We start from the raw sequence: 15,273 nt of genomic DNA on the forward strand, positions 1-15,273 counted from the left end.
TGCGAAACATCTTCCAATACAGTTATCTTGAATCACCTTTGTGTGGCATTATATGGTATATTGTTATCCATAAAGAAGAGAAATGACAGAATTGCATTGTGATCCAAAAGATTCCTGTAAATATTGAGATAGAGATTTGGACACAAAGCAAAATGCAATCCTCGAAAAAGATATACATGTATTAGGTGTTATCTTTGGCTGCAAGGTTATGTTCTCACTACACATATTGCAATAATGCAAAATCAAAAATTAATTTCTTAAAGCTGGAAGTTGCTGTATATGAATTTGGTATCCACAAGTCACATCAATAAGAGGGTAAATACCTGTATTCATTTCTACACCTATAATCTGGTAATCAGACATAATAATAATAATAATAATAATAATAATTATTGTTATTTCATTAGAAATAAATTAAAAATATGATTATATTTTGATAAAAAAAAATTCAAAATGAGAACCAGAAGATCAAAACAAAAGTAATTTGAAGACACCGTGTGTAAACCTTTGAAAATGCATTTTGGATTTCAGTATCAGTAACTGGAATCATGATTTGGACAGAGCATTTAAGCACAATCCAAATACCACAAGTTTTATTTCTTGTTGAATAAGAATTATCTACATAGTACAGTTTATTGACCAAACAGAGTTTGAAACTGCAGGTGGGAATTCTTGGATACTGTTGACATTTTGTCTGTGTAGCTTTTAAAGGGACAATTGGGACAATTCAGACCATTTGGATCAAGGATAACACATTAACATCAGCCATTACTGTTAATAATTGAATTTAAAATCATCAGTTTATCCACCAAAGTTTCCAGAATATAAACTGATTATCTCTCTATCCCACCTTCTATCACACCTCAAAACAATATGAATTTGACACAATGTGATGCCAAACATTCATCACACTCCCAAAACTCCCCCCAAAGACAAGAAATAGAGAAAGTAATCAAACCTCAATGTATGTTCTTTTTTTATTACACAAAAACCTCAAAACAAAAAAAATGGTATCAGATCAAGTTTCTTACTGATCTGTAAAGATAGATGAGTCCATGTTCTCAGTTGAAACGTAGTGACTTTTCATCTTAGGCCAGTAGTCATAAAAGGAGAGCTTTGACTTCATGTAAAGAGTAATTATGCCCCTTTGTACAACATACAAAGATATGTGGAATGTACAAGCAATCTGTCAATTCCCTGCTATGAGTATTGTGACCTTATCCCATTTGTTTCATGGCCATGTGCTGCAAGTTTTTTGTGCACTTTTCAACATGGCTTGATGATCTGTGCTTTGCAACACTAAAGATCTGGCATAAGCACCATATACACCATATGGTACGGATGCAGCCATTCAAAATGCACGGTACAACCCCGTACCGTGCAAAATTACCCACAGTGCACCGTGGTGTACTGCGGGTTTTGATTTGGCTGGTCAAAATGACCAACAGGGCCACTCGTGGTGCATTGGTTGTTAGTGAAACGATTTAATAATTTACTGTGCATGTTTTAATCCGCTTAGTATTGAATATTTATATGGAATTTTACGACTAAAGGGATATTCTAGTAGCTGAGCATAAAAAGAAAAGGAGCATAACATGTCTGAAGGTCATTAACAATATTAATTTAGGAGTATAAACATATGTAAACTGTATATGGCTTTTATTGGTCGTTTAAATAAAAAATACACAGTAGTATTCCACTTTCTTCCTAAACATTTTAAGCATCAAAGTCTTTCATTTCAGTTACATACTGTGGTTATTTTGGAAATGTTTTTGCGTGGTCCTTCTGACAATATTAAGTTTATATACTTCGTAAAAAGTTATAATGTTTTAACATTTCCTATGAATATTTGCGTTCGTTATTGCAGTAAAAAAATGCATACTTTTTAGAATTTGATTAATAAGGATTATAATATGGAATCACGTATCTAAAGAAATTAATAACAATATAATTATATGTGTTGTAACAGACAAATACGTTTTAGATCCCGAGATTAAGTTAAACAGTTTTATTGCATGCAAGGAACAATAAAACTGAAGTATTGTTCAAAGTGCCGGTACAAAACTTCCAGTTTATATTTTACTTTGGTCACTCTTAATGGTCCATGTTAGGCTTCCTTCCTTGGGGGTTTCCTAGCTGGCATCTGGAATCCTTATCAGTTATCCCCCTTTTCTGCCATAACTCTAGCCTGGAAGCTCAAAATATCACAGTAGTACACTTTCATTAGAAATGTCTGCATCACTTTAACATGGATATGTGTGTGATATAATGGCTTAAGCATGTGCCTTACATGCCAGAGGTTGGGGGTTTGAACCCAGCTGTTGCCATGAGTTTTTTTTTACAAATAAACATTTCTTTGAAAAAACTAAAATAGTAAATATTATGGACACTATATTGACATTTTTTATTTTTGTAAATATCACAACATGTTCGAAGCTAAGTGATTTATTAATAACAACAAATAATTTCACACTTCTACTGTACTGCCACTACTGTCGGTATTACTGATAATAAAGATTATCAACACTATATTGAATTTGTTGGTATTTCGAAATATCACAAAACATTCAAAGTTCACATCCTTGCGAAAAAATCATGATGTTCTCATCCAATCTAAGGTTTGATGTTTTTTTATTTTAAAACCCTGATCTTGACAAACTCATCCAGAGTGCCCTGCATTACAAACTTTTAAAAAAACAGAGAGTATGGGTGAGAGGGGCCCTCACCCTAGAAATACCTGGTACTGACCTCCAGTTGCAGGCATGTGGTGAAGCCAGAGAGGTCAGAAGTGTCAGTGTGTGTTATATGAGAGTTTTTAAAATATGCAGAGTGAACCAGAGAGTAGGTTAGTAGAAGATGGGCCCTGACCCTACACATGAAGTAAAGGATGGCAGGAGGGGACCATCTAGTTAATGACCCCATGGAGAAAGGATTGTGAAGGTTGGTATTGATGATGATGTGTGTGAAGACGGTAAGGCCTGGATACAAGGGAGTTGTGCCAGAAGCTGTAAAATGAGTAAAGACAGTAATGCCGGTCATGTGAGAGAGATGCATTGGAAGCTAAGAGTTTTCTGAGCAATGTGTGAATGAAATCCACAAAAACAGAAGTGTGGCAGAGGAGTGCTCAGTCTGTATAATATATGGGAGGGAGCAGGAGGCTCCATGAGAGTGAGGAGTAAGAGTAGGCTCTGAGAGAGAAAGGGAGCAGGTGGCTCCATGTGCAGTTCGAGGAGCAGGGAGCTCCTAGAGGCAGAGATATTGAGATGCAGAGGAAAGCTCCTGAAGAGTAGCAACTTTTGTCATTGACATGTAAGTTAAAGAAGGTGGTAGAGTGGGTTGAGCCATATGGTAACTATTGAGTTGAGGGAGATTCCTCGACTACATCCTAAAAAGAACTTCAGTGTGAACCAGGCACAAGGTGTGAGGTTTGCTAAGCTTGGCTGTCTGTGAGCAAAGGGTTCAACAATGTGAAAGAACATAGAGGTCATCTCAGGGAAGAGACATATGAGACTTATGTGATGACACTGAGGGTAATGAGCCTGACAGTCTGTGAGTCAAGGGCTCTGAGGTACTTAATGAATGAACAAGCTTGGACAGTGAGAGTACGATAAAACAATAATGCACTCCTAGTTACTCTGATGAGGGAGTATTTGTGAGCACCACTCATAAAGGGAAAAAGTGAAAGAGTGTCCCAAATAGGCTATAACATGCATTTCAGTCATTGTGGAGCTGCATAGATGATGCGTTTAAACTGATAACCAGCCTTGTATTGTCATAATATATTGTTACAACTTAAGGGAGGGGTTCTTAACTTTTTTAAGAGTGTTATTTTGTGACCTCTCTGTGAACCTCTGCTTCAGGGCCATATCAGTGGTCACATCAATCAATGACTCCTCTGCCCCGTTTTCCGGAAAATACTCCTGAAACTGTGTTGTCATTCCATCAATATGAGCCCAAATAAGCACACAAAGGTCTGCCTTTAAAACAGTGCTGTCATTCAAAAACTCCTCTAGTGCAGGGAAAGCCTCAAAGTTCTGATCGTCCAGCCGAGTTTGCCAGAAGCATACCTTTCTGATCCAAGCTTCAGTTTTGTCAGATAGAGAGAAGACAGATGTGTTTTTCCCTTGCAGTCCCACATTCAACTTTTTGAGATGTTTGAAAATGTTAGCCAGATAGACCAGTAAGGCAAACCATTTTTTGTCTGAAAATTTAACGGCTAGCGGGGAGTTTTTCTCCAATAGAAATGCCCTCACCTTATCTTGGAGCTCGTAAAGGCAACTCAGTACGTTACCCCTGGTCAGCCATCGTACTTCACTGTGGTACAACAGCTGATGATGTTCTGCTCCCAACTCTTGACAGAGAATCTTGAAAAGTTGAGCACTTGTTGCACTAGCCTTGATGAAATTTATAGTATGAGCAGCTTCATTCATTACTTGTTTGAGTCTGGGGGGCATTTTCTTAGCCACGAGGGCTTGTTTATGAATGATACAATGCGTCCACAAAGCGATCGGAGCAACAGCCTGTACTTTCATGACTAGCCCACTGTGTTTGCCAGTTATACAGATGCAGTCATTCAAAACAAGCAGGCGATACCACATTATTATGCAGTGTGCTTGACGCGGTGTACTGCAAGTTACCGTATAAATACCGCATAGTGCCGCATGATACCACGTGGTACCGCAAGTAAAATAATAGTATCCGGAATTTCCGCAAGGTGGAGCTACTAAAGCTCAACCTCTCATGTTTGAGATGTTGCCATCAAAGTCTTTACTGAAAATATTACTAATAGTATTAATAATGAATGACCTTGGACAAGCTGTAAACTCAAAGTATTGCCCTGGTCCACATTCTTTTTTTCATCGACCGTCTTTGTAAGAGTAACACCACAGCATTTCGTTGATCCAATCACGCATTTGTTTCCAATCATGCAAAGTACAGTAATTTTTGAGAATCCGATTCACCATGCCTTTCATATGCTCATAAAAGATATTGATTTAGGAACATAAACATATTACTGTATGCAAACTGTACTGTATACACTACTTTACTGTGGCCATTTAAGTATTGAATATTTATATGGAATTTTACCACTGAAGGGTAATCTTAGCAGCTGAGCATAAAAAGAATAGGAGCATAACACGTGTGAAGGCCATAAACGATACAAACGATACGAATTTTGGAACATAAACATACAGTATAACAGTATGTAAACTGTATATGGCTGGTCTCGGTACTTAAAAGAAAAATACACACCAGTATTCCATTTCTCCCTAAACATTTTAAGCATCGGAGTCTTATCTAACATGAAATAACGTGTATAAAAAGTGGTAGTTTTAAGCTTTTCTGCGAATATGCTCGATACCGGAGTCAACAAGCTCGATACCGGAGTCAACAAGCATACTTTTAGAATTTGATTAATAGGGAATATAATATGGAACCACGTATCTAAAGAAATTAATAACGATATAATTATATGAATGTACTGCAACACAAGAATAGTATACGCTGTACAATGTCTGTTGATACTGTATGTGTAGGGCTGTTTCAGCACTCTTCATGTGAATGTGGAAGTAGCTTGGTGATCTAGATGCCGGACTTGTAAATGATAGGTTGGATGTTCAAATCCAGCCGGTGCCATGACTTTTCTTTTAACAAACATTTCTTTGAAAAAATAGAATAGCAATATTACGGACAATTAATTGAGAATAAATATAAAAAAGCACATATTAAAATTGGGAAATTTGGTCTCAAAAGTCCTCATATCAACGATACCTATACTGTTTTCCTCTACAGTATGCTAATCTATTGTAGCGCATTCACCCGGGCAGCGGCCGAAGAGCGCCTGGCTGGGGTACGCGATGAGGGGCAGGACAGGAGTGGAAGTGGTCAGGGCGGGGTATAGGAAGGCCGCTGACCAGTGCAGCTGTCCCGTAGTGAAATGGGCGTACAGTCTGGGGAGATCGCCCGTTTTCCATGTAAATAGTTCCCTGGTTCTGCACCCCTGGGTGTTTCTCTCTCGCTTGCTCGCTCGCTCACTCACCTTCTCTCTCTCGGGCTCGTCGTGTGTCTCTCTGGTCGGGTCATGGGAGAGCTGCTGGCAGGTGGTGACAGAGAAGAAAATAAAGGCAGCTTTTAATTCCGCAAGTCTGAGTTTTTGTGTTCATCCTATCCGAACCCGAAATCGTTACACTATCGTTCTGTCCATCGAAAACCTGTTTATATGTGACCTTTCAGAACACCTATCTGTTTTCTTCCTAGCACAATTTATGAGCACTCTGTGATTAAATTAATTCTCATTACATTATCATTCTCACTGTGCATAACAAGGAAGATTAATAAACATAAGGTTGTTTAATGACAATCTATTGTATATCTCATGGCTAAGTAGTCAAGTCTAGCCAAAAGAGAAAACATCGACTTTATTTAAACTCCAGCAAAAGTATTAATGGTTTTTAATTACCATATTTTTATGGTACATGACTTTGCTAAAATGTATTTAAAAATAAAAACGATTACAAGTGCCAGCAGAGAGAGAGACACACAGTTTTTCATTGTCAAAAAGCAATTGTTTTTTAGTCAGCACCCAGAAAAAAGATTTTAATAAAATGCTTTTATTCATTCTTAATCAGACTCACATTCCCGAAAGCCCCCCACCCCGCACAACAATCCTAGGAAGAACACGAAACAGCATGTTAATAAAATTGTTGCAATTTTGTTCTGTCAGTTCTTTCTCCCAGAACTTGTACATCGCATTGATCAGTTCTTGCTTTGTGCTGGGTTTAGCAGTTTTCCGAACATAGTCCTTCAGCGAATGCCATACCATCTCTATCGGATTTAAATCTGGGGATTCGGCTGGAGTTTTCACCCAGTTCATTCCTTCTGCTATAAGCCTCACCCTTGCTGCTGTGTGTTTTGGATCGTTGTCTTGAAAGAGACAGTGCCTTGATCCAAAGTGCTCCCTGATATATGGGGCAGCATGCTGTGTGACCACGACTTCCTCAAATAATTCACGATCCATAATTCCTTCTAAAATAAGAGGTGGCCCTGGGCCTCTTCTAGATATATCCCCCCAGATGTGAACCTTCAGTGGATGTTTGGGCTTTGGCTTGTCCACATATCTCCCTTTTTCACAAAATGACATGGTTAAAAACTGTTCCAGAGCCACTGTTGTTTCATCAGTGAAAAGTACATCATGAAATGCATCTCCCTGTTCAATCCTGTGGAGCACTTGTTTGAGCCTTTCCTCTTTGTTTTTTACCCTTATCATGGGGTAGTTGTTTTTTTGTATCTCCATCCAAGCTTTCTGCGCACTCTTCTTATCGATGTCGGACTAACGCTTGCACCGAGGTGAGCCCATGAACTTGCATCGCTGGTAGTTCATCATTTTCATCCATCAATCTGTCGATGGCTCGCACAATAGGTCTTGAAAAAAAAAGAGATCAACAGTTAGTTATAAAAATAATGTGCGTAGTTGTATTTACATGCAAAAAAGTATTTTTAGAAAGATATTTACCTTTGAATCGTCCTCGGTTTAGATTCTCTTTGCCTCCTCTTCTCTTTATAATGTCGTCTCACTGTGCTTTCACAATGGAAGATGTCCATGGAAGCCAAATGCTGTACATTGTCTCGTGTTGACAATTTTCATCTTCATTATTTGGTGTGAGAGAGTCTTCATGATTTTGGCCATAGTCCATCTCCTTACCAAAGCGATACAGTGGTGTAGCTTGAAGTCTGTGCCTGTATACAGTATGGTACAGATAAACTTGCACCACACAGATGAGATAATACCTGGGAAAGACACTCCTATCTTATTTAAAACACAATACGCCAGGAAATGTGTCTGATGCATTAGCAAGTTAAAAAAAATTGTGTTGAAAAGCCGGGCGGAACAATTGTTTCCTTTTTCTGATCACTCACTGTTTGGATACTCGTCTCACCTGCCCTGTTCTTTGTTTTCTTGTTATTTGCTGTGTATTTCTGCTGTGATCCACTCCTGCCCTCACACCTAAAGAAGACTATTTTACATTTCTTTGTGTGGTCCATAGTGCAATTAGCCCTTGCTACTGTAGTATCTTTGCAGCCTTTTGAAAGACTATGCTGTCCTTTGAAAGTGAGATGATCTCTGGTTCTTTGACAAAACAAGGCTCTCCAGATTATGTGAAAAAGACACGAATCAAAACCTGTTTTTATAGCTTTTAAAGTCGTGCAATGTGTAAACAGGAACACATCATTATACAGATGCAGCCATTCAAAGTGCGCGGCATAGACACGTACCGGATCGCGCGTCACGATGCAAAATACCGCGGTATGTGATTGGTTGACCGACAGAGGCACTCGTGGTGCATTGGTCAGTCGTAGAAATATTTAAATGTCTTAACTGTGCCCGTTTTAGTATTGAATATTTATATGGAATTTTACCACTGAAGGGAAATCTTAGTAGCTGAGCATAAAACGAATAGGAGCATACTGTAACGCATATGAAGGCCATAAACGATATTAATTTTGGAACATAAACATACAGTATATGGCTGGTCACGGTATTTTAAAGAAAAAATACACACCAGTATTCCATTTCTCCCTAAACATTTTAAGCATCGAAATCTTTAACTAACGTGATACTGGAGTCAACAAGCATACTTTTAGAATTTGATTGAAAGGGAATATAATATGGAATTGCGTATCTAAAGAAAGTAATAATGATATAATTATATTCATGTACAGCAACACAAGAATAGTTCACTCTGTACAATGTCTGTTGATAATGTTTGTAGGGCTTTTTCAACACTCCTCATGTGACCTCGCTGGTGGTGCTGTGGGTTAGGTTCCTGACTCCCCCCTCAAACGCTGTGTGTTTGAATCCCGCTGGAGCCATGACTTTTTTTTAACAAACATTTCTTTGAAAAAATAAAACGTTTCCCTGGGTCAGAGATTAAATAAAACTTCATTAGAACCAAACAAATTTATATTTCTAAATATCACAATATGATCTAATTTAAGTCATTTTAATAACATTGAATAGTCACCTATGCGTTACAATATAAACATCTATATTAATTTAAATCACGTTTAAATCACCTTTATTTAAAACCCATAAATAAAGCTGATACTGTTTAGACTTTTAATTATTTAAAACTGTATTACAGCAGCACAGTGCACAATGCAACGTAAATTGCTATCTTTGTCTTCTGCGTAATAATGTTCACCTCTCTGTCCAGCAAGTTAACAATAGTAATAATAATGAACTTTATTGTATATGGCGCCTTTAAAGGTGGCTCCTCAAAGCGCTTTACAGGATAAAAACAATAGCGGGGCTATGGAAATTAGGTCTGTTTGGGAATGTGGAGTTACATGTTCTGGCTGTTTGTGAATTATCGTTGTTGAGTATGGAGTGTTGAGGTATTGATTTTGTGTAATGCTTTATGTTGAAAATTGAGGTGAATTTAATTTATGATAAAGAGGATAAACTGGGATGGGAGGAGGGTTCGGTTTTGCATAAGGCGTGGGATTATGATAATTGGAGGAATTTGAGAGAGTTTGCGGGCTATTTTTGGTTTGTATTACGAATAATTCGTACAAGATATTGAGATTTGTTGATAATTGGAGGACGGTTTTGCTTTAATGGTTTGATATATTTGATTTTGTATTGTGGTTGTTATTTATGTTTTTGGTTGGTATTATGTTTATATGGTTGTTTTTGTTGGTTGGTCGTTATTATGGTTATTATCTTTATTGTGTCATTTTTGATTACTGGATGTAATAATCAAAAGAGAGAGAGAGAGAGCGAGCGCCTTCTTTTTACTTTTGTAGCAAAAGGGCCTTGCAGATCAAATTCCCTTCCCCCTACAGAAAGACAGACAGATGTTTTCACAGTTTAGAAAAAAAGTCCAAAATGCAAATTTAGCGCTTTCTGGCAAGAGGAGACCCCCAAATTAATAATGTAACATGCTACTATTTGTGCATGAACATAGTTACTGTATACTGTTATTTCTTTAGATACACGATTCCATGTTATTTTTTAATCCCTTGTGGGACCGGGAGTCCATAAGAATCGAGTAATAGGTTTCATTGCACTTGCACAGATCGCCTTTAAATCTGTGCAAGTGCGGGGCACCAGAGGGCACCACAGGCCAAGTGATTGGCTGGCCAAAATGACCGACAGGGGCACTCGTGGTGCATTGGTTGGTAGTGCAAAGATTTAATCATTTAATGTCTTTACTGTGCACATTTTAATCCGCTTAGTTTTGAATATTTATATGGATTTTACCACTAAAGGGAAATTTTAGTAGCTGAACATAAAAAGAAGAGGAGCATAACGCATCTGAAGGTCATAAACGATATTAATTTAGGAACATAAACATTACTGTATGTATTAGTTCAGGTGGGTAGCTGCGTCAGCATGCGTAGGCTGCAAAGGAACAAGTAATAGGTTTATTCCATGCTGAAAAAAAGAAGAAAGAGAACACAACGTTTCGGCCGTGGAGCCTTCTTCAGGTGTGAGAGAGACAGGGCAGTAGGCAAAGGTAAAGTAGCGGGAGAACAAAGGTTGAGAGGGAGGAGGAGTGAGAGGCGGGAGCAGGGGACAGAAAGAGAGGCCAATCAAGAGGTGTGAAGTCAGAATGGGTGCAGAGAGGTGTGAAATGAAACTTCCAATGAATGGAGAAAATTTAAAAGAACAGTAATCTGTCGTTAAGGGAAGGGAGAATGTGTGATCCTAGCTGCAGAATAATTTTAGTTTCGGTGGTCTTTCTGATGTATGAGTTCGGAAAACCGTCTTTGAGAACACAGACGGAGAGATTAGAGTGGTCGTGGCTGTCAGAGGTGAAATGAGAAACAATGGGCTTGGAGAGATCTTTAATCTTCACAGCCCTGACGTGTTCTCTGAAGCGGTCTCCGAGTCTCCTTCCTGTTTCCCCAATGTAGATAGCTGGGCATTTACTGCAAGAGATACAGTAAATAAGGTTGCTGGAGGTACAAGATGCTGTCTGGGTGATCCGGAATTGTCCTGAGGGGCCTTGAATGAGTGTGGTGGTGGCTGTGTACTTGCAGGTGATACAGCGAGCTCTTTTGCAAGGGAAAGTGCCTGGTGTGGATGGTTGCTGAGGGCGGTCAAGGGAGCTGTGGACAAGGAGGTTACGCAGATTAGGTGGTTGGCGATATGAGATGATAGGGCGATCAGAAAAGAGGGCCCCAATGGAGGGATCATCCTGTAGGATGGAAAAGTTCTGGTTAATGGTCCTGGGGATAGGAAGTGTGTTAGGGTGGTAAGGAAGCACCAAAGGAATGCGGTTGTTACGGCGGGAGTTCCTGATCGGGTTGATGGTCCGGGGGGTGTTTTTGGCTCGGGCAAGGGCCCTGTCAATAACACTGCTGGGGTATCCTCTGTTGATAAAAAATGAGTACATTTCGAGGGCTTGGTTTTTGAAGTCGATGTCGTCGCTGCATAATCGTCGTAACCTAAGGAACTGTGAAAAAGGAAGAGAGTTTTTAGTGTGGTTGGGGTGAAATGAGCTGTACAGGAGGTAGCTGTGTGAATCCGTGGGTTTGTAATAAACTGAAGTGGACAGTCGGGGGTAGTTGATAGACAAGTGGATGTCTAGAAACGGAAGAGTGGTGGAAGAAATGTTAACCGTATATTTGAGGGACGGGTGGAAGTTGGTGAAATGGTGCAGGAAGAATTCAAGCTGATCGTTGGAGCATGTGGCGGCACCGACGCAGTCATCAATATATCGTTTGTAGAAGTCAGGGACATAGCCAGTGTAGGAAGCGAAGAAGCGTTCTTCTACCCAGCCGACAAAAATGTTGGCATAGCTGGGTCCCATTCTGGTGCCCATGGCAACTCCACTGACCTGTTGGTAAAAAAGATTATTGAAAGAAAATGCGTTCAGTGTGAGGACCAATTCTGCAAGGCGTACCAGGGTGTGGGTGGGTGGATCAAGCACTGTGCGTTTGTCCAGCGTGTGCTTGAGGGCTGTAAGGCCGTCATTATGGGGAATGACGGTGTACAGAGATGTGATGTCCATGGTAAAAATGTGGCATTCGGTACCCTGAAATTGGAAATCATTGAAAAGTTGGAGGGCGTGGTTGGTGTCTTTGATGTATGAGGGAAGATCTTCAACCAGCGGTCTCATGAGGCTGTCGAGAAAGGCTGAGATGTAAGTAGTTGGACAGTTACATGCTGATACGATGGGGCGTCCAGGGGTGTCCGGTTTGTGGATTTTGGGGAGGAGGTAAAATTGAGATACCTGTGGGTGTTCCATGATGAGCCGGTTCGCCTCCTGGGGGAGCTCGTTGCTGCTGATAAGAAGGGAAATGGTGGATACCACTTCCTTTTGGTAGTTAGTGGTAGGGTCCTGTTGGAGAGGGAGGTAGGCAGAAGTGTCAGTTAGTTGTCTAGAGGCTTCAAAGATATATAGATCTTTACGCCACACCACAACAGCACCTCCTTTGTCCGCTGGTTTGATGACGATATCATCCCTGTTGCGGAGAGACTGGAGCGCCTGATTTTCTCCTTGGGTGAGGTATGTATGTATTGTATATTGAGGTATGTATGTATGTATGTATGTATGTATGTATGTATGAGTACTGTATGTATGTAAACTGTACTGTGTATGGCTGGTCTTGGAAGTTTAAAGAAAAAATACACACCAGTCTTCCATTTCTCCCTAAACATTTTAAGCATGAAAGTTTTATGAAACGGTACCCAAATATGCGATTGCTGTATAGAATGAATTTTAATTTAAAAAAATTATTTAACACGAACATTAAGCTGTTTACATCTTCCGCCTGAGAACAGTCACCCGTTGCTACCCAACGCAGAAACACAGCCACTAACTAGCAAAGAGAGGACATTAGCTACCCAATATGATAAAGAAATAAATGATTATTTTGTTAATTTCTTTTGCACATTTATTTGAACATTTCCATCGATTGTACAAGCACTTGGAAACTGTCCAATTCCTAGTTCATCAGGCATTTTCTTTTACGCTGCGGGCATTCTCCCGGTCTATGTCTTCTAGGATATAATGCCAGCTCTTTTTTGTTAAATTTGTGTTTCCAATAACACCACAGCAAACTCTTGTTTTTATGTCCACTATAACAGATCTCCTTTGCTTTTAACCGAGCATTTAATAATTTCCTAAAATGAAAATGATTTACTTTATTTCCCTCACGGGATCAATAAAAGTATCTATCATCTGTCTAAACTATGGGACAGAATTCTGGGGTCTCCCCATACCAGAGATTATGGTAGGGCTTCAGAATAGTGATTGGCTGACACCATCTGACACCCCTTTGATTGGAGAAAAAAGACATGCTGGTTTGCTATACATACTGTACCAGGAAGAGGATTTCTTTCTATTCAAAACGTGTATTTTAAAAGTTTAAGAAGTAAAAACCTTACAGCGTACACAGATTTCTAAACTGATCAGGATCGTTATCTTTGTCTTATGCATAATAATGTTCACCGCTCTGTCCAGCAAATTAATAATAAACTTTATTTTATATAGCGTTTTAAACGAATAAGTAATTAGATTGCTCATAAACTTAATCACTTGCTTTTTCTTTTTATTAAGGCTCAGATTTCAACTATAGATCGTATTATTAATAACCATAATAACAACCAACCAACAAAAACAACCATATAAACATAATACCAACCAAAAACATAGATAACAACCACAATACAAAATCAAATAATCAAACCATTTTACTCTCGCAAGGTCCTCCAATTATCATAATCCCGCCCCTTATGCAAAACCAAACCTTCCTCCCATCCCAGTTTATCCTGTTTATCATAAACAAAATCCACCTCAATTTTCAACATAAAGCATTACACAAAATCAATACCTCAACACTCCATACTCAACAACGATAATTCACAAACAGCCAGAACATGTAACTACACATTCCCAAACAGACCTAATTTCCATAGCCCCACCCCTTATGCAAAACCAACATCCCTCCCCTGTTCTCTCTCTCCCCTGGCGGTTGTAATTGTTTTTATTTTCAAATAAATTTTAGCAAAGTCATGTATTTTAAAAATCTTAAGATTTTTATATTTATGTCTTTATTTAGTGGTTTCATTAGTGACAAAGGCTAAACTTTCTTGGAAAAATGTCTTTTATGTAAACCATGTTTGCTATTAATTCATTCAGGGCTAAAATATGTTCATTGTCTTCTAATGAAAGAAGGGTTCCTTTCGCCGTAGTCGGGAGCCTAGCCTTTAACTAGTAAGTACTGTATTTACTCGGTTTTTGAGGGGGGGGGGGGTGTCTTTCGCTGGAAATCTCGCCTCCTACTTTGAAAATACCTGTGAAACCGGTTCAATTCGTCACAGCCAGCACTCCTGCAGAAAGGGGGGTTGTACTTGCAGTGTATACAGTACACGCGTTATGCTCTTCGTTAATGTCTGTGAAGTTTTATTTAATCTCTGAGCCAAACTGATTCTTCTGGAAGCCAGTTTCCGCCAGGGAGTAAAAAAAAAAACACACTATGGTATTCTCTCCAATGCAGTGCAGTTAAAAACATACCTCTGATGCTGCTCCTAAATGAATATCGTTTATGACCATCAGAAGCTTTATGCTCCTTTTCTTTTTTCCAGTGGATTGAACAGGGAGAGGCATTTCATGATGTACTTTTCACTGATCTAATCTCACCGTGCCAGGCCACCACTGCGTCACAACACACAGCTGCCAGTGCACCTCTACGTACCCGACCACCACTGCATCACACAGCTGCCAGGGCCCCTCACCGTGTCAGGCCACCACTGCGTCACACATATTTCAGCGCCATATATTTCATGGATATTATGGAATAAAATGGATGGATATCTTAGTTATCTTTCTAGTTCACAGGTTTGCATGCATAATTTAATTTTGAAAGCCACTGAGACATCAGGTACTACTGTTGTATTTATGAAAAAGAAACAAAACAAAAAACATACTAACAACTGTGCCATCCTACTCCTTAGTTAATACATTTTATTATTCATAAACAGTTAACATTGTTAGCAAAATTTTTTGAATTATATTTAACCCTATTTTTTCTTTAGTTTTGTATTTAACTTATTATATGATAGTCAGACTTAATGTATATTTGAACAATGAAAATATATTTTTAAAAGATTTTACATTAAGCACTTAAAATTAATATGGTTAATAATAGTAAACTGTAACATGCTGTAACAAGATTGGTTAAACTGCGAAGAAAATGCTTTCAGAGAAAATGTTTCAGTTGTGAAGAACATAGATCTCCAATGCAATTTCAACCAAACCT

This window comes from Lepisosteus oculatus, chromosome 3 (genome assembly GCF_040954835.1).
Source record: "Lepisosteus oculatus isolate fLepOcu1 chromosome 3, fLepOcu1.hap2, whole genome shotgun sequence".
In the NCBI taxonomy this organism is placed as follows: domain Eukaryota; kingdom Metazoa; phylum Chordata; class Actinopteri; order Semionotiformes; family Lepisosteidae; genus Lepisosteus; species Lepisosteus oculatus.